Source organism: Lutra lutra, chromosome 2, assembly GCF_902655055.1.
Source record: "Lutra lutra chromosome 2, mLutLut1.2, whole genome shotgun sequence".
NCBI classification, from domain to species: domain Eukaryota; kingdom Metazoa; phylum Chordata; class Mammalia; order Carnivora; family Mustelidae; genus Lutra; species Lutra lutra.
This window is the reverse complement of record NC_062279.1, coordinates 177090277-177112182: the sequence shown is the minus strand read 5'-3', so window position 1 is coordinate 177112182 and position 21906 is coordinate 177090277.

The window sequence follows — 21906 nt, the reverse complement described above, 5'->3', positions numbered from 1 at the left end:
TCTATACCATCTGGAGTATTATGTGGAGGTTTTGGAAATTCTATATTTTTCCTTATCTCAGTAACACAAATTCCATATTTTGGTGAATAACACAGTCATAAGGGATCATTTCCTCAGTCTACATTCTCTTGTGGCCCTGCCTCCAGGAAATTCTATAGGAAATGAGTTAAATGATATGATGTCTGGGATTTGCTTTAATAAACACCAGCAAAAGAGAAAGAAAGAGTGAAGGAGGGAGGGAGAGAAAGAGAGTGAGAAAGGGGGGGAGAGAGGGAGGAAAGAAGGAAGGAAGGAAGAAAGGCAGGAAGGGAGGGAGGGGGAAGGGAGGAAGGAGAAAAAAGAGGGTACAGGAGAAATGGAAAGTGGAAGGTGGAATGGAAGCAACTGGAACATAATTAGTAATATGTTAATCATTGTAGCTGTGCAAAGGGTACTTGTACAATCAAAATGCATTTTTTTCTATTTTTATGTATGAAGAAAAACTACACACACAAGTTTTTCTTTTAATTTTTAATTGATAAGAATGGATCACATCATGAAACTGCCACGGGACCATATTTTTAAACTTTGTCTTGGTTCCTTCTCCTTGTTTTATAGTCTTTGGAGCAGAGTGAAAGATTTGAGAAAAGTAAAAGCAGAGAAGTAAAGAAAAAGAAGGCAAAATGAATGCATCAGAAAGGACTAGAATCGAAATGTAGTAAGAAAAGGAGGAGAAAAGGCAAAGGAATGTAGAAATGAAAATGAATGAATGAATGAATGAATGAATGAATAATAAGGACAATTCACTTTGGCTTTGGAAGTCCCCTCCAGATCATTTGCACTGATCTGGAAATAAAATAGAAAACAACAACTTTCTCAACCCCCCCCCCCCCCAAGTTCCCTTCTGGAGTGATTTCTTATCACTAATCTTCCTTTAATAACTTTGTCCAAGACTTAATGGAATTTTCTTCCTTGAATCACTCACTATAAATCTCTTATTCCAGGACCCTGTGAATCTGAGTTACTGGAAAGGTATTTTCCCTCAAATTCGCTTTGGCACATATTCACCGCTGGAGAACAGCAAGGTGCCCAGAAGCTGCCTCCAGCAGCCCAGCACTGCCCCCCCACCCCGCCCCCTGCCCTTCCACCTGCCCCATGCATTAGCTGGCCTCAAAGTCTTCATTTATGAAGAGGGGATTAGACATAGTGCCCTTACAGCAGTGTTTTTCAAACCATCAGGTGCATAGAAATCACCTGGGGACCTTGTGAAAATGCAAGTTTTGATTCCCAAGGTCTAGGAAGGGGCCAGAGATTCTGCGTTTCCAACAAGCACCCACGTAATGCCAAGGCTGCTGGTCTGAGGACCATCCACTGCGCCCCTCTGGTCCTCCTCTACCCTTGCCCCCACCCACAGGGGAAGAAATGAATAGAGCCAAAGGGACCCAAGAGAAGCCCATTTCCTCACTTTCTATACCACTCTCTGGGCCTTGAGATACCAGAAGTCCCTCCTCAAATAGACTCAAGCTTTTGCTCCTAGGGTTTCCAGAAACCATATCCTGGTCAGAAGGGGTTCCAGGACCAGGTGGTTACAAACTTATAAACCAGGCGAAGATATCCTAACTCTTACACATGAGGACCCCTGTGGTGCAAGATGGATGCCCAGATGGGAAGGGGCGGGGCGGGAAGGGGCGTGGCAGACCTGGCGGGCTGCCTCCCTGTCTGTCCTTGACCCAGTCCAACCTGTCAGGACGGGCTGTTGCCTAGCAAGTTTTAGGGGCTCAGTAAACTGTCCAGAGGGAATAAGTGAGTGATTGAATAAATGACAAAAGGAACGTTTTCCCTTGATTTCATAGCCTCTACCACACCTCACTGTAATTCTGTGATAGAGCATGTGTCTTCCGCATTCGTTTGACCTCCTTTTTCGCGGTTATATCCTGGAACCTCGCAGAGCACCTGGTACATAGTGAGCGCTCAGTAAATGTTGAGTAAATAACTGTAAACAATAGATGACTGGTTGAGAACTTGTGACAACTGAGTGACATCTCAGTACTATATAGAGCTTCAGCAAGCGAGTATCTGGGAGTGACCATCGGGGGACACTGCAGGCCAGGAGGGATTTGTCAGAGTCAACCTCTGTAATTTAACTATAAATGCAGCTCATCAAGAACTGTCCCAGGCTGGGGCACCTGGGTGGCTCAGTGGGTTAAACTCTGCCTTCGGCTCAGGTCATGATCCCAGCGCCCTGGAATCAAGCCCCGCATTGGGCTCTCTGCTTAGCAGGGAGCCTGCTTCCTGCTCTCTCTCTGCCTACTTGTGATCTCTGTCTTTCAAACAAATAAATAAAATCTTTAAAAAAATAATAAAAGTGGGGCGCTTGGGTGGCTCAGTGGGTTAAAGCCTCTGCCTTCGGCTCAGGTCAGATCCCGGGGTCCTGGGATCGAGCCCCGCATCGGGCTCTCTGCTCAGCGGGGAGCCCGCTTCCTCCTCTCTCTCTCTCTGCCTGCCTCTCTGCCTACCTGTGATCTCTATCTGTCAAATTAAAAAATAATAATAATAATAATAAAAGAAAAAAAGAACTGTCCGGGGTGTTGGTGGGGATAGCAGACAGCAGCCCGCAGCCGTCCGCCGTGGAGACAGACAGTGGGGACGCTCGTCCAAGAGAAGAGAGCTATTACGCGGAGAAAATTGGTCAACCCGGTAGAAAGAATATTCTAGTTGTGAGTCAGACGAGTCAGGGTTTCTGAGTGTGCCTCTTTCTGATCACATGGCCTTGAGCAAGGCCCTTTCTTCGGCTTACTTGAATCTCAGCTTCCATGTCTCTAAAATGAGGGGAACGGGAGAGAATAAACCCTCCCTTGAAAGATTATCCTAAGAATTCAAAATAGAACACGTCGCAGTCTGAAGCTCGGGGCTTCAGAAGCAGTAGGTATTACCCACGACCAGCTGGTTTGAATCTGTAGCTAAATAATCATGGCAAGTTTCCTGCTCACCAGAATGGGCCTGTGCCCTGATTAATCTGAGTGGATTATTTACAGCGCTCCGTCCTTCATTCTCTTATTCATTCAATGTGCCCATTCATAACCACTGGCAATTGAATATTGATTATTCACTTTCAGAGTTGCTCTCCTGAGACGTGCCCCAAAGCTAGGAACAGTGGGGGATGACGGTGGGTGTCAGACAATCCCAGTGGAGGGACGGCCTGCTGGACAGACTTTATTTCAGCTGGATTTCTACACGGTACAGTCCCAAGCACAGGTGGGCATTTAATAAGTATCTGATTAGTCTGTGATTCCATATTATGTCAGTAGAGATGTAATTTATTAACCTGGGCTCCTGGCATCCTTCCAGTGTATGTATAATAGAATGACATTTTTCATGCAGAGATATAAATTAAATTAATTGGCATCCGCATTTAATTGAAACTTCCTCGACAGTACATGGATTCTCCCCAACGCCACCTCTTTCTCAGCAAGGGGCATTTCCTTCAGAGTGCTTGCAGACTAAAGAGAAGCCAGCCCCAATTCCTGGGGCTCCCCAAGGAGCGGGCTTTCAGCAGTGTTGAGAGCAGGAGGGAAAGTGAGTTGGCCCTGGAAACATGGAAAGTTGCTACACTGTGGCCACAAGCTCTTTTGGTGGGGGAAAGGATTTTAGAAGATAAAGAAACACAGAGTGTTTCTGTCTTATTTCTGTCTTCTTACTTCTCACCTTCACCAGCCACACAGAATGTTTTGAAAATTTTTAAGTTACCCTTAAAGTTTGTAAATCACATGGAATTCTTTGGAAAGCTGTCATATAGTTGCAGTCAAAGTAACCTTTTATTTTGATTTTTCTCCTTTTCATATAACCTGTATCTGGTTAGTTCTGCTGGTGACATGAGGGCCCGAGCAGGCAAAGGTCCTAATTTCCACGCCGTGGGTCAACTGAGTTTCCTCTGTCTCAGGAAAACAAAATGCACACTTGACCTTGGCTTGCAAACACCTGCTATGAGTTATTTGAGGTCATCAGCCTGAGCACTTGGTTCTAACAGATACAGTCAAATATGCAGCTTGGAAAATGAGCTCAGTGTTATACACTCCTACAGCAAATGGGCCAATGGTGTTATCTTTGTAAATATCAGTGCCCAATATCTAGCGCTCACGTGCCCCTCCTCCTATCCTCAAAACTGATTTTATCCAGCCATTCGTTCTGTACAATCACTTTATTTACTACTTCTTTAGCATACTTACTGTAATCAAGGATAAGAAGAATATTCACCCTTAGCATTTTTCTTTGGCTTCTCCACTTGAATTGGGCTTGAAATACAGACCCCATTTGTAGCTGTCTGCATGGCTGGTCCAATTTAGTATATAAAAAACTAGGAGTCAGTAACCCTTTAGTCTAGGTGCCATTATGGCTCTTCCATTTAGAACTTATCTGTTTGGCAACCTTAGCTCTCTTGAAGACGGGAAATGCAGATAACAATCTTCCTTACCTACATGTGCCCTCCCCCCACACACCCTCTTCCTAAGAAGGCATCATAAGTCACAAAGTCTGGTACTAAATGAGGCTTATCGATAAGAGTGTTTCATGAACGACATGGATGGAACAAGAGGATATTATGCTAAGCGAAATAAGTCAGTCAGAGAAAGACAGATACCACATGATTTCACTCATATGTGGAATTTAAGAAAGAAAACAGATGAACATAGGGGAAGGGAAGGAAACATAAAATAAAATGAAAATTGAGAGGAAGGCAAACTATAAGAGACGCTGAACTGTAGGAAACAAACTGAGGGCTGCTGGAGGGGAAGAAGGGGGGTGTTGGGGTAAGTGGCTGATGGACATTAAGGAGGGCGCTTGCTATAATGAACACTGGGTGTTATATGCAACTGACGAATCACTAAATTCTACCCTGCAGCTAATAAAAAATAAAAATAAAATATGCAAAAAATAAAATAAAATATGCCAAGTCCTATAAAACATTAAAGATGTCTGCATTAAAAAAAGGGTGCTTTATGCCCCCACACAGGGCTTATCTTTCTTTTTTATTCCCAAAATTTAACTTTTATTATGAACATGTAGTATTTATCTTTGTTAGCAATGATTTTTTTCTTAATATGAGCATGCTTCAGTCACCCAAAAGCTACCTACCTACCTACCTATCTACCTATCTATATAAATTAATATACATTCTGTTGATTGGCTACTTAATAGAATCACATGGTAAGTTTTATAATGACTAACCAGCCTACTTCTGATATTGTTGGTGTAAATAAAAATGTTTATGTTTTATTTTTACTAAATCAAGTTAAACCTATAACAAATTCCCTTTTAGAAAATTATCACATGACAAGTTTAGTCTTATGAAGATTAGAAGCACATTTGAAAAGGAAGACCCTGGAAATTAAAAAAAAAAAAAATGCACAAGGTTGGATTAGAATACACCAAAAGAGTAGATTTTGTATACAAATATCTGCTTAGTAAGTATTTGAGAAATTTTGAAGATTTCTATGTGTTATATGTTATTTTCTGTTCCTGATAATTATTTAATAAAATAAAGTCTTCACTACTTTTTTTTAAAGAAGAACAAAAGGTATTTTTAAAAACACACTGAGGGAAAAATAAGCAGATCTAATCTCTTTAAATTTCTTGAATCTAGAAAAATTAGATTATTGTATGGAAACTTAATACCAAGAAATCTTTAAAAAAAAAAACTTGTCGTTTTAAATTCAAAACTGTGAGAGCAATTATAACAACACTTTTACTATTTTCTCTACCGGTAACTACATCTCATGCAGCATTTCTGTTACATTACAATTCAATGTACAAGATATACAAGTCTGTACAATGTACAGAAAAGATGGTTTCATAAAATGTGGGGGAAATGCTGGAAAAGAAACATTTCAACTAGATTAAAATGAAAACAAGACAGAGAATGTTCATTTAAAACTTATGCCAAGATATCACAAAGGTCTTATCATGGGTAAGGAAAAGTCTTATTTTTTTAAATGCTTAAGAACAGTTTTGAATAAAATTCAATTCAATTTTATATCTAACAAAAAGGTAGAAATCAGATGGTCTTATTCAAATCAATCGGTCACATTATATGTAACACAAACAAAGGGGGAGGACCTACTTCTACAAAAATGCTTTATCATTATAAAAATATTAAACTAACCTAAATAAAAATTCACTTTTGAAGAAACATATCTTATAAGGAATGCAAAGAAGATAAATCTTATGCAACACATTCAGAATAAATGCAAGGGCCTGTCTTTCTATATCTTCCTATCTCCCTGGATATTTCTCTTGGCCTGAGCAGAATTCCTCCCCTCATTCTAATAATAGTACCCCACCTTCCTCCATTCCATATGGACCTGGACTGACTGTCAGTCATGGAGCTCGACTCCTGGCCAAGGGTTGGACAGGAGATCTTAGTGAAGCAATCAGAATTCCTTATCTCCCCGGACTTAGTGATTGGTTCAGAGGTATGCACATAACTCAAGCGTGGCCGATCAGAGTCCTTCCATGATATCTGAGGAGCGCATCCCTTCATTTTCAACTGTGAACTGTGGAGATGTTTGCTTGAGGCAGTCAGAAACATGATCCCTGTCTTGTAGAGTAAACTTAACTGAGAATAAAGTCATCTGACAGAGATTAGAGAGGAATAAAAGGGAGAGACCCAAGATGCTGGAGTCCCTGGATCCAGCTGTGCTTGAAGCTCACACTATCCTGGTCTTCCCTGTTACATGAGATGATACAGTCACTTTTGGTTTAAGCTAGTTTGGGTTAGGTTCTGACCACATATAACTGAAGACAAATCTGACATCTGCAGTAAATATTATGGAAGCAATTTTAATAAAATCTTCCTGGAAGTGGGGAGGAGGGGGTGGTTGGTAAGGTTATCAAAACAGGATGATTCGAAGGCACAACACCTGGAGCTATATTGTGAAAAAACAAATGTTGTATCCACGTTATTAGGGCTTTAGGACAGTATATTTTAGGTTGTGAGTCAGAACCCATTGAGTGGGTCATGAAATCAATTTACTGATACATGAATGGCATTTATTTAAAGATAGAATAGAATACAAAATAGAGAATACATCACACAAATAAGGAAAGTTCGATTTGATGACATTTTATTTCAGATATTTATGTAAGTATGTATGTTCTGGATAGTGGTATGAAATAACTTTTTAAAAATATTTTATTTATTATAAGTAGGAATGCAAATAAGATAAATATAATGCAAAACATTCAGAATAAATGCAAGGGCCTGTCTTCCTATATCTTCCTATCTCCCTGGATATTTCTCTTGGCCTGAGCAGAATTCCTCCCCTCATTCTAATAATAGTACCCCACCTTTCCCCATTCCATATGGACCTGGACCGACTGTCAGTCATGGAGCTTGACTCCTGGCCAAGGGTTGGACAGGAGATCTTAGTGATGCAATCAGAATTCCTTATCTACCCGGACTTTGTGATTGGTTCAGAGGTATGCACATGACTCAAGCCTGGCCAATCAGAGTCCTTCCATGATATTTGGTTTATTTATCTTGTGGTTTATTTATCACAAGTAGGCAGAGAGGCAAGGGAAGCAGGCTCCTTGCAGAGGAGAGAGCCCAATGCGGGGCTCCATCGCGGGACCCTGAGATCATGACCTGAGCCGAAGGCAGAGGCTCTAACACACTGAGCCACCCAGGCGCCCTTGAAATAACTTTTTTTTTTACTGAAGGGAGTGATCAAAACATTTGAAAATCAGGCTTAGAACAAAACTGAAATCACAACGTTGAATATGTTGAATGGAGCAAAAAGGATCAAAATATTTAGCACGTTACTATTCCTATGTTCTAAAGAAGAATGTGTTCTGGAAAAAGCAGCTGCCTGTTTTCCATAACTAACCTTGCTAGGTGTGCATATGGGGCCAGGACGGGTGGGAGTCACGGATGGAATTAAAGTAGTCAAAGATGTATCAGGCTAGTTTAATCTGCTTTTTTTGAGTTATTTATTCAATTAGTTGAAGTTCATCTCCTTATAAGGGCTGTTTTGCCCTCTAGTCCTCTCTCTTGGCCTAAGGTATGAAGAAGAGAAGCAGCTTACCCCAGCTTGTGAGGGCGGGAGAGTCTAGAATGCATACACTGCTCTCCAGATCCTCAGTTACCTGTGGGCAGGGCTGCTGGTCTGACCCAGTTTCTGGAAGAAATCCACTGAAGAAGTCTGTGGTTGGCAAACATGTGGATTTTTCTCTATACTTGGAAAAGGCCTATGACCCTCCCTTCCCAGACCCCATCTTGGGTCTCACTAGTAAATATTTCACTGTGAATACCCTTCCCCAGACTCCAGCCTCAGGTCTAGCTAATCTTGAGCAGTTGACCCCTGGTCTTTCACTATGGGGTAAATGTCCCTCAACATGTCAATGCATCTATACAACACAATTAGCTATTTTCCATGTTTCCCCATGCAGCCTGAGGAACTTTTAGATCCTTTCACAGTACCCAGGAGCCAAGAGAGGTTCCAGAATGCTAAGTCAATCTCTCTGTCTACCCCGTTTTAACTGGCTTCCTCACACTGGAGCAAGACCACACATCATTATTCTCTCCCCCAAGAGTCCCAAATAGGCTTGGGTGGGAGTAACCAGAACACACTTGCCTCACCAGTTGCTTCTTTAAATTTTTTTTTTTTTTTAAATTTAAGATCAACCTAGTTAACATAGAGGGTGTTATTAGTTTCAGGGGTAGGAGTTAGCGATGTATCACTATATTGCCTATAACACCTAATTCTCATTACATCAAGTGACTTCCCTAATGCCCATCACCCAGTTACCCCATCTCACCACTCACCTCCCCTCCAGGAACCCTGTTTATTTCCTAGAGTTAAGAGTCTCTTATGGTTTGTCTCCCTTTGTTTTGTCTTAATTTTCCTTCCCTTCCCCTATGTTCACCTGTTTTGTTTCTTAAGCTCCACATATGAGTGAAATCACATGGTATTTGTCTTTCTCTGACTGACATATTTCACTTAGTGTTATACCCTCTAGTTCCATCCATGTCATTGCAGAAGGTTAGATTTCTTTCTTTTTGATGGTTGAGTAATATTCCATTGTATATATATATGACAACTTCTTTATCCATTCCTCTGTCAATAAACCTCAGGCTCTTGCCATAGTTTGGCTATTGTGGACATTGCTGCTATAATCACTGGCGTGCACGTGCCCCTTCTAATCACTATGCTTGTATCCTTTGGATAAACACCTAATAGAGCAATTGCTGGATGTATAGGGTATTCTATAACTTTTTTTAAATTTGAGACAGAGAGAGAGAGAGCTTGAGGGGGGAGGGCCAAAGGGAGAAGCAGACTCCCAGCTCAGCAGGGAGCCCAATGTGGGACTCAGTCCTGGGACTCCAGGATCATGACCTGAGCCAAAGGCCATTGCTTAACCAACTGAGCCACCCAGGTGCCTCTATCTTTAACTTTTTGAGGAACCTCCATACTGTTTTCCAGAGTGACTGCACATGTTTTCATTCTCACCAAGAGTGTAAGAGGGTTTCCCTCTCTCCATATCTTCACTATCTGTTATTTCCTGAGTTGTTAATTTTAACCAATCTGACTGGTGTAAGATGGTGTGTCATTGTGGTTTTGATTCATATTTTCCTGATACCAAGTGATGTTGAGCATTTTTTCATGTGTCTGTTGGCCATATGTGTATCTTTGGAGAAATGTCTGTTCATGTCTTCTGCCCATTTCTTGGGTTTTTTGGTATTAAGTTTAATAAGTTCTTTATAGATTTTGGATACTAACCCTTTATCTGATGTTATTAGCGAATATCTTCTCCTATTCTGTAGGTTGCCTTTTAGTTTTATTGATTGTTTTCTTTGCTGTGCAAAAGCTTTGTATCCTGACAAAGTCCCAATAGTTCATTTTTGCTTTTGCTTCCCTTGCCTTTGGAGATGTGTGTAGCTAGAAGTTGCTGCAGCCAAGGTTGAAGAGGTTGCTCCCTGTGTTCTCCTCTAATATTTCGATGGTTCCCATTTACAATCACACCAAAAACCATAAGATACCTAAGAATAAACCTAACCAAAGAGGTAAAAGATCTATACCCTGAAAATTATAGAACATTTATGAAAGACATAGAGGAAGACACAAAACAATGGAAAAACATTTCATGTTCATGGATTGGAAGAACAATTATTATTAAAATGTCTATGCTACCCAAAACAATCTAAACATTTGATGCAATCCTTATCAAAATACCATCAGCATTTTTCAAGAGCTGGAACAAATAATTCTAAAATTTGTATGGAACCAGAAAAGACCCCAAATAGCCAAACTAATGTTGAAAGAGAAAACCAAAGCTGGAGGTATCACAGTTCTTCAAGCTGTATTACAATCATCAAGACAGTATGGTTCTGGCACCAAAAAAGACATATAGATCAATGAAACAGAAGAGAGAACCCAGAAATGGACCTTCAACTCTATGGTCAACTAATCTTCAACAAAGCAGAAAAGAATATCCAATGGATAGAAGACAGTCTCTTCAACAAATAGGTGTTGGGAAAACTGGACAACTACATGTAGAAGAATGAAACTGGACCACTTTCTTACACATAGACAAATATAGACTCAAAATGGATGAAAGACCTAAATGTGAGACAAGAACCAATTGCTTCTTAAATGTGTATCCCTGTGTTACCCACACTCCCCTGGGGCCCCAGGGGGGATGCTTTCCCTTTTTCCCATGGATCAGCATCTTCCCTTACATCGTTTACCGAATTCTTTCTACCGACAACTTGTCACAAAAGTGACATAGGCATAGGTCTTAATAAGTAACTGAAACTGCACAGGCATAGGTCTTAATAAGTAAAGGAGAGCTTAAGTCTTCAAGATTCTCAAAACTATTGTCTTTCTAGGGACTTAAAAACAAGTCCCATTTTGGTAGTCTAAACCTGGACATTACCTTTCTTTCTCTTCTTTTTCTTGTTTTAACAAATTCTGAATGTAAATGGATGCCCTTGGCTGGTGCGGGGGAAAGTTACAAAAATGGAAATATATTGTTTAAATTATTGATATAATTTATTATTTATTATACCTTTATAAGAATAATTTATGTTCATAATTAACATCACATGTGGTGGTCAACCTGAAGTACATTTAGGTCTTTTAAGTACTTAGTGTCTGTACAAACAAACATGCACATACACATACATCCTTGGCATTTCCCACCCTGAGATTTCGGGAGAATTCCTTATCATTATTTATGAGTGGTTGGGCTCATAAGCTTTGTGAGCATGGAAATAGCTCTATTTCTCAATCCAAAAAAAGAATTTTCTAGGCAGAAGACAAAGAAAACTTACTCTTCTAGACCAGTGGTCAGCAACCTTTTTACAAAAAAAGCCAGATAGTAAATACTTAGGCTTTGCAGTTTGCATAGTCTCTGTTGTAACTATTCAACTCCAATATTGTACCACAAAAACAGCCATAGATGACCAGAAATGAGTGCACATGGCTGTGTTCCAATAAAATTTTAATTAAGGTCACTGGAATCTGAATTTCATGCAATTTTTCACTTGTCACAAAATATCTTTCCTTTGATTTATTTTGATTTTTTCCAACCATTTAAAAACGTAAAGGCCAGGGCGCCTGGGTGGCTCAGTGGGTTAAAGCCTCTGCCTTCGGCTCAGGTCATGATCTCAGGGTCCTGGGATCGAGCCCCACATCGGGCTTTCTGCTCCGCAGGGAGCCTGCTTCCCTTCCTCTCTCTCTGCCTGCCTCTCTGCCTACTTGTGATCTCTGTCTGTCAAATAAATAAATAAAAATCTTAAAAAAAAAATGTAAAGGCCATTCTTAATTGTGGGCCATATGTGACAGGCAGTAGTCTGGATTTGGCCCACCAGCTACTTTGACAACCCTTATCCTAGATCCCCTTTTCAAATTTAGGTATTTTAATGTCCTCTTTCCTCCCATTTATGAGGCAAATTAATGTAGCCTAATGTAGTAATGGCAGCACTGACTTTACCACCTCCTTTCCTACTTTTTGGCACTAATGAGAAATGTTATGACACACCTGCACTAACCAATGAGTATGTGATCTGGATATTCTGAGTGACATCCTTTCAGATTTGCAAAATACAGTCAACTGAGCCACAAAAATGGTTGAAGACAAGGGTCACAGCTCTTGATGCCTCCTCACCAGTCCTCTGAGTTCCATTCCTGGTTCCACATTGGATGACAGAGGCCAGGTCATGGAGGATGCTGCATGAATGGTGAGAAAAGAAAGATCTTGCAAGATTGAGATCATTCTGCTGAGATCACCATCTTTGCTGATCTAGATGATATTCTTGCCAGAATAATGTCTAGTGACAGGTCATTAGAATTATTATGTCTAGGGCTTTTGGCAAATTCATAGGACAAAAAATGAACCCAGGAGTGAAGGAATAATTCAAATACCAAGATCTAGGTCTGATTCCTTAACATTCAGGCCACAAGGATGCATCATGGCTCATTAAGAAAAGTTTGTATCATAATCCATATACAATGTTTAAGGAAAAAATAAGTGAGGGTGCATGCATGGCTCAGTTGGTTGAGTATCTGCTTTTGGCTCAGGTCATGATCCCAGGGTCCTGGGGTCAAGCCCCACATTGAGCTCCCTGCTCAGTGGGGAGTCTGTTTCTCCCTCTCCCTCTGCCCCTCATCCCTGCTCATGCTTGCTTCTCTCTCTCTCTCTCTCAAATAAATAAATAAAAATCTTTTAAAAAAAAGAAAGAAAGACGTGTATGATACAATTAGAAAATATTCCAATCCAAATAGTTGAAATGTTCAGTATTTTGTTATTTTAAATCAACTATTTGGAACATTCACCTATCAAGAACACTTCATCCTGAGTGGATCTGGGATAGCCCTATTTTACTGTAAAATTGCCTTCTGGGAGATTTGTCACTGTCACTCAGAGTACAGGATTTGTAAGAGTCATTTATGGCAGTATGTGTGAGGTTAGATACAACTAATTTCTATGTAACACTATTTTTATTACCCAAAGAAAATTCTAACTTAAATAAACCAATGTGTGAAATATAATTTCTCACCAGAATTACACTGGCATCAGCCTTCTGGCCATCATTCATTTTCACATTACATAATTTAAGTTAATTGAATGAAAATATTCTAACATCTTGATGGTATAGCTAGACCTTAGAGGTTTCATTATAAGAAGGAAAAATAACTTATTCACACAAGAAACACTCTGTTTAGGAGAACTTCATATAAAATGGTGATTATTCATGAACATTGGGGCTTTTGATTCATTAAAGTTAATTTTGTGATCAGTTTTTTGTAGATAAAACATTAACCTATTTGCATTGAGCTAATTTGTTCCTATAGGTTAAAAAAAAAAAAAGAAAATTCCCAAATAGAGGACACAAAATGACAGTTTACTTTATGAATTTATTGTGGAGGGTCTTTTAAGTTCCTACTTTGTGTTAGGCGCTATGATGAGTGTTTCCCATGTGTTAACTTGTTTAATGGTCACATCAACCCTATGAGAAAATTCCAAATTTAAGAAACTTGCCCAATGTTCTCACCAATTCCAGATTCCAAATCCTTCTGCTGGGTGGTCTGTGTACTATGAGACTGCTGCACAATGAAAACAATAGGGAAATATTTAATTAATCAATTGGTTGTTTTATTTTTGTGATACAGAAATTGAAGTTGATTCATTTTCTCAAAGTAGATTTTCATTTTCACTCAATTCACCCAATGTAGTTTCAGATTTCATATATTGGTTAACTTCTTCTTGGGGAGTTCAGGCCCCCACAGTCACTTGGCAAATTTGCAAAAAGCTAGAGAACTAGGCTTCTCAAGCAGCCCCTTCACCCTGCACATTATGCACACCTTAGCCTGGGTGACAGTTTGAACTTGTTAGTATTGGAGTGAATGTCATTGCGCAGTTTCATTTTTTTAATTAAAAAGCTCAGATTCCAAGGACCACAACTGAATTAAGCTTTCATCCTTGGATTTTTCTTTCTGCAATTAAAAACAGTTTTTTTCAGCAGCAGATTGGTTATATAGTATATTAAAATTGACTTTGGAGATTTCTTTCATCCATACTTGTGTGATACTCAACTCGCCCTAAATGCTGTGGGTTGAAAATGATTGACCTCTGGAGCGGAGTACCCTCAAGCCCTGCCTTTTTTTTTTTTTTTTTTTTTTTTTTAGATTTTATTTATTTATTTGACAGATAGAGAGCACAAGTAGGCAGAGAGGCAGGCAGAGAGAGGGAGGAAGCAGACTTCCGGCTGAGCAGGGAGCCCGCCCGACATGGGGCTTGATCCCAGGACCCCGGGATCATGACCTGAGCTGAAGGCAGAGGCTTTAACCCACTGAGCCACCCAGGCGCCCCTCAAGTCCTGTCTTGGTGAGTCCAAGCTTTGGGTTAGTTGCAAGGCAAGTGAGCTGAACTGGAAATTCTCATGTTAGGCTGGAAAAACTGGAAGGAGGCTCAAGTTGTCCTAGGTACTTGAGATCTCCCAGTCACTAGAAGAAGGAGATTCATATCCTATCATAAAACTGCCTTCAAACAAATATGAACTCATAATCAAAATTAAACATTGGGCAGGTGAGGGGGGGATGCCATAAATGAGAGTCAACAGATGCAATCAAAATATACATTTAGACCCCCTAAGTCTTCAGAATTTGGAATTATCAGAAATAATATTTTAAAAATGTGTACTTTGGGTTCAAAAGAAGGAAGAAGGAATTTTAAAAATATGCAATTAAGAAGAGTAGAATCTATTAAAATTGCCAGGTGGACCTAAGAAATCATGAAATACAACTTTTTTTACAGTAAAAAGTATGATACTGTAAAATACAATGGATGTGTCAAGCAGTAGACCAGACACAAGTGAAGAGAGAGAGAACTAGTGAACTGAAAGATGTATTTCAAAACATTTTTAGGGTGAAACACAGAGAGCTATGAATATGAACAAAGGGGTAAGAGATAATAAAGATACACCAAAAGGTCTTACATACACTTATTCTGAGTTCCAGAATGAAATGCTAGCAATAATGAAGGAGAAGCAATTTTTATAGATATAAAGGTTGAGAGTTCCCTAGAAAGATGATGGAATATGTAAGTTCACATACACAGAAAGCATGACGTGTACCAAACAGAATAAATAAAAAGAAATCCACACCTACACACATAGTAACAGTGCTGCAGAACACCAAAGAAAAAAGGAAAAGCTTAAAAGGCAGTGAAAAAAGACAAATTACCTACGCCCCCCCAAAAAAGACAATTAGACTGCAGCCAACTCCTCAATAACAATATTAGAATCCAAAGACAATAAAATAAAATTTCAAAGATACTGAAAAAAAATGCCAATTTAATCTAAAGTTGTATAGCCGGTGAAACTATATTTCAAGGATAAGGAAAAAAAACAAGACATTTCCAGAAAGAGAAAAATTGAGTGATTGAAATTAAAATGTCCTAAAATAATTGTATTGTTCAGAAGAAAGGCTAAGACATGAACTTAATCCCTACTCAGTCATACTTGTTAAATATGAATAATATTTCAAATGTACTGAATAAAGAATAGAAGCATCCATACTTTCAATCCAGTAGGTGGGAAGAAATGAAATAAATAAAAATAAACACAAGATGTCATCAACTTTTCAAAGAAAAGGAGAAAAAATTAATGACAAAACCAAGTTCACATATGTCAGTAATCACAATAAATATAAACTAACTAAAACAATGAAAGTTTGTTTTTCTTCCCCCCAAGAGACAAAAAACTAATTATAGGCTCTTTACAAAAGACACATTTAAAACATAAGAACTTGGAAGTGTTGAAAGTAAAAAGATTTTTTTAAAGGCTAGGCAAATATTAACTTTGAAAAGCTTGGCATACTTATATTACAATCAGACAAGAAAAACTTTGAGACAAAATTCTTTTTCACAAATGGGTGGGTCACTACATTATAAGTTAACCAGGAGTAGAGAATAATTCTAAACTTTGCATACACTCAATAATGAAAACTTCACATGCATAGATAACTACAGAAGAATATTGACAGGTGGGGTGCCTGGATGGTTCAATGGGTTAAGCCTCTGCCTTCGGCTCGGGTCATGATCTCAGGGTCCTGGGATCAAGCCCCACATCGGGCTCTCTGCTCAGCAGGGAGCCTGCTTCCCTCTCTCTCTCTGCCTGCCTCTCTGCCTACTTGTGATCTCTGTCAAATGAAAAAAAAAATGTCTTAAAAAAAAAAAGAATATTGGCAGGTAAAATATTGGGAGATTTCAACACTCTACTTCAATTGTTCATAAGTCAAGAACACAATAAGTCTTTGTGAAAATTTGCAAAATAAAAATTTGAAAACTACACAATTAACCAGCTTGAATTATTAGGCACTTAGAGAACCCTTTCTCTAACAGGTACATAATACACAATCTTCCCCAACACATATAGAATATTTCAAAATTTGACCACATACTAATTCATAAATTAAATCTCCAACTGTCACATGTTCTAAAGACTTGAGTCTCATATAGACTATGGCCTACGAAAAAAAATTTCATGAAATTCCATAAAAGTTATTGGGACTGCTACTGGTTATCCATATAAAAAAATGCATTGGATCTTTACCTCACGCCATACACATTAATCAAGACACTGGGAAATAAATGGTTAAACAGCATATCTGTAATTCACTCTTTCCGGTTAGGGAATAAGGGGCAATGACAATGGAAAGAAAGACCACAGTCTAAATCTCCTTGTAAACATAGTAATGATAGACATCTTAGCAAATGAATTAATGGAATTTGTGAATGGAAAAGTCTTTATTCAGGGAATGCTTTTAGCAGGATATACCTGATTGTCTAAAATTGATCATGGCAAACAAACTTCAGATCTATGGATTGATGTGCACAGATGGAGACATTTTATTTTCAAAATGATCTCCTTGTGTTCAAGTGATGTGAATTTCACACATTGCTTAGAAAGGATCTAAAAAATGATATTAATGGTCCCAGAACTGCCTCTGCTTCACCTATTACAATATTGCCTGCATCCTTTAAATTATTAATAAAGCTTAAAAAAAAAGAAGTCTAACACTGGGTGAGACTTTTCATTCCTGAGAGTCTGATTTGAGCTGCTCATCCTTTGTGATATCACAGACACCATAAAGAAGGCACGGGGGTTTGGGGGAGGGAAGCCAAGCTACAACCTGGCAGAATTTATCAGAAATACAATTAATGAATGAGGGATTAATCTACTCAATAGATAAAGAAGTCCTACAAGTAGAAAAATGGATACATTCCATGAGGGAGTATTTCTCAGAAGAGAGTTAATAATTGGCCAAAAGCATATGAAATGATGTTCACTCTTATAAGTAACTAGAAAAATTCAAATCAAAACCATGATGAAATGTTCTTTCATACCTGCCACATTGCCTGTGTAACGAAGCTATGGAGAAATGGTAGCACTGATTGATATACGGTGGAAATGTAAATTAAGTTCAAAAGTAAACTGCAGCTATTTTTAACCTGTAATTTTTATTTTTAACCCTGTAATATACCCTATAATCCAGAAATTCCACACCTAGATAGGACACTTGAGAAACCCATGCACATTTTGCCGCAGCAACCAAGGCTGTTCATAGCAACACAATTTGCATCAAGCATAGAATGGATAAATAATTTTAGGTATATTAACAAAATTCATTATAAAGTAATATCAAATAAATGAACTACATGTAACATAAGTGGATCTTAGATTAATAACATTTAGTTTAAAAAGTTGAAGACTATGTATACTTTTTATGAACTTTAAAAACGAAACAGAATTTCATTAAAAACTTTTAGAGATACATACATATTTATTTGGTGATGTCATCTTAAAGAAATAACACAATTAAGAAGAGTGGTTACCTACATATAATGGGTAGAGTAATGCCCCCCTCTCCAAAGATGTCCATGTCCTCACCCCCAGGGGCTGTGAATATGAAATCTTGCATGGCAAAAGATGCAATTAAGTTAAAGATCTCGCGGGGTGCCTGGTGGCTCAGTGGGTCAAGCCTTTGCCTTTGGCTCGGCTCATGATCCTAGGGTCCTGGGATCGAGTCCCACATCGGGCTTCTTGCTCAGCAGGGTGCCTGCTTCTCTCTCTGCCTCTGCCTGCTGGTGTGCTCTCTCTCTCTCTTCCTCTCTGACAAATAAATACATAAATAAAGTCTTTAAAAAATAAAAAAAATTAAATTAAAGCTCTCGAGATGGGAAGGTTATCTTGGATTATATGGGGAGTCACTGCTATCAGAGGTAAAGAGAGAGGTAAGATTGTCAAAGAAGAGATGTGATGATGGAAGCAGAGGTCAGACAGAGACAGATTTGACGTTGCTGCCTGGCAGGTTCTGAAGATGGAGGAAGGAGCAATGAACCAAGACAGGCAGCCTACAGAATCTGGCAACGGCAAGGGAACAGCTTTTTCCCTGGAGGCCCCAGAAGGAATGCAGCCCTGCTGACCCATTTTACACTTCTGTTCTCCCCACCTGTAAGGTCATGAGTTTATGCTGTTTTAAGCTACTAAATTTGTGCCTGTTTGTTATAGCAGCAATGGGAAATTAATAGACTGAGAAAGTCTTAGAAGGTTGAGACAATGAAATTCTACACAGAGGCAAGGATATGGGTTAGATGCTAATTCCTAAGTTAAGTGAAGGTTTCATAATTATCTGTTTTATAATTATGCTTTATAACTTACATAAGTCATGTTTTTATTTAAGCATCAGATATTATACTGAAAAACTTTCACACACACACAGTGAATGAAGAAGCCAGCAGGTTTGGGAAGAGAATAATGAGGCATTTTCTTCCCCTACTATTGTGTTTGAGACACTAATGGGACATCCAAGGAGAGAGGTTCAGAAGGCAGAGGGAGGAGTCAGGAGCTGGAAGAGGTCTGCAATGTTCCCCCTCCATCCTCTGGGAGGGTAATTGAGTCAGGGAGGGAGTTCCCAAGCCCTGGGGTGTCAATCAAAGAAGGGAGAAGAAACCCACAAAGGCAATTGAGGGGTGCTCAGGTGGAAGGGAACATGGAGAAAGTAACTGATGCATCATTTAAAGATTTAGTCATCTATGCACATACATTTTTAAGGTCAAAGTGGTGTTATTCTCAGGAAATGCAGTGATAACCTTCTTGGCAAGGTATGGGCCATGTCAAATATACCAGAAACTGGGTGGATCTTACCGATCTTCCGGGGAGGTCCAGGTTAGCCTGGAGAAGCTCCTCCTGGAACCCTAGCCACCAGGCTCGCACTGCTCCCTTCTTAGAGAGCTGGGGGTGCTGCGGGCCATGGGCATCTGCTGTTTTGTTCCATTAGGACAAGACGCGGTCAGTTTGAAGCTTTCTTACTTTTGGCAGTCTCATTTATCTGAGATAGAGACTTTTTTTTTTTTTAAAGATTTTATTAATTTATTTGACACACAGAGAGAGAAATCACAAGTAGGCAGAGAGGCAGGCAGAGAGAGGGGGGGATGCAGGCTCCCAGCTGAGCAGAGAGCCCAATGCAGGACCCTGAGACCATGACCTGAGCTGAAGGCAGAGGCTTATCCCATTGAACCACCCAGGCACCCTGAGATAGAGACTTCTTAATGAGCCTAAATATATAACAGCGGTCGGAGCCACTCTTCTCAAATTTTAGGTAAATGACGCCGTGAGGTTGTTTGTGTCGCCGCTGTTTGTCGGTCTTGCATGGGACCAGGGCTCCACACTCACCTGAGCTGCCGGGCCTGGCTCCTCGCAACACTGTTGTCTTAGAACACAGCCATTCATTTCTCAGGCCCGCAGGTGAAATAATGAGCCTAGGAAATTAGGAAAATTGCAACCGATTCTGAAAAGAAAGTAAAAGTAATCGTGAGTCATGGTTGGAACACTGCTTACATATGGCCCTTGACTGCTTTACACTTGGGACGTGCAGAACATATGGGACCGGGTTTTGTTTGTTTTGTTTTGTATTTCTAAAGTTTTGTATTTCTTTAGTCCTTGTCACTTTCGGGCCGAGCACAGCGGAACTGCAAAAGGCAACATCTGTTCTCTGGAGTGTTCTGCCAGTGGTCCAGATGCACGCAAGACATCCTTGGTTTTACTGCCGTCGAAATGATATTAATCTCTTAGGGGAAATGAATTAGCAGAACCTGACTTCTTAGTGCTCACAAATATTTTAATAGTGATAACCTATAGAGATTTTCTCTCTTATCTACAAGTCAATCTCATTTCCTTATCTTTCAAGATCTGAGCTAAAGAAAGGGTCAATTTAGAGTAGGGACATAGACATTTGCGATAAATAAATATATGGGAAAAGGCTTTAATAATTCAATTATGAAATTTGAAGTAGCAATATATATTCCCCGGGATTCCATTCCGTACCCCCCACCCCAACAATCCTGCACTTGTAATTAAGAATTGAATGGTGCCATCTGTTGGTGAATTCTTGGGTATTGCTAGTCCCTTTAGTAATTCAGGATGCTGAGATTATCTTCACTCATTCATACCATTATGCCAGGCACTAATTATATGCCAAAATCTACACTAAGTACTATGGAAATTGAAATAAGACATGATGATCAATCACAATTTAATAAAAGTTTGGAACCTGTATTCTAAAGTTCTACAATTCCACACATGTCTACTGCAACACAGATGATGTCACAGTTTTATATTTTAGGGACCTGTGTACAATCCATTATGCTAGTCATTTTAGTAATCCTAGAAAGAGATTTGATAATCCTAGACGTCTTTGTGCATAATGATTTCATGGGCCAAGTAAGATACAGGTGTTTTTTTGAAATTTTTAGTATTACTTAACTCAGATTAAATAAAATTGGAATCATCCCACTAACTAATAGATATTTGCAAGATGATTTATTTAGGGCAAAAGCTTAATAGAGAATAAAAAACTAGTATAATAATATATTTCCCATTGGATTAAAAAAAAAAAAAAAACCTTCCCTTAAGCCCCTACTCGCCAATACCTCTATTATTCTCTTTCCCTGAAAGGAGTAGTCTATAATTGTTGTTTTTTTTTTTTATAATCTACCTCAATCAGCCTTTTGTGCCCCCTTTACACACACACACTGAAACCCATCAAGGTCACTAACAATCTCCATTTTGCTAAATATAATGGCCACTTCTCAGTCTACATGATACCTAACCTCTCAGCAGCCTCTAACACAGTTGCTTGCTTCCTCTTTGTTAACACATTTTTTTTCACCTGGTTTCTAGAACACCTCACTCTCCTGGTTGGTCTCCCTCCGAGGCTGCTTTTTTTGAAGATCTTTCACAGGATTATCCCTCTTTCCAAAATCTCTAAATTGTAGGGTACCCCAAGGGTTCAGTCCTCAGGTATTTCTTTTTTACCAGCTAAATACTATCCAATAGAAATGTAATGCAACCCACGTAACATTTGGTCTTCTAGGAGCCACATTTTGGAAAAAAATAAACAAACAAACAAAAGAAACAGGTGAAATTAATTTTCTGGCACACGTATATCAATTTATCTAAAGTGTTATCATTTCAACATGTAACCAGTATTAAAACTATTAATGAGTTATTTTACATTTGAGGTACCAGGTCTTCGAAATACGGTATACATTTTACACTTACCGTACATCTTAATTCAGATGCTACATTTTCATAGGAAATGCCTGATTTTATAATATTTACAGCTGAAAACGATACCTATGTTTTTCCAAACACACTTAAAAGTTTTCCAATAACTGAATCATGCCTCAGTCTTTACATTTACATTTAAACTGATTAACATTAAATAAAATTCAACTCCTTCATCCTGCTAGCTATGTTTGAAGTGCTCGATAACCACATATGGTTACTCGTAGCTACCATATTGGAAAGCACAGCTCTGGATGATTATGTTTATTTCATGGATGTAAATCACATCTATAGGCCCCAAA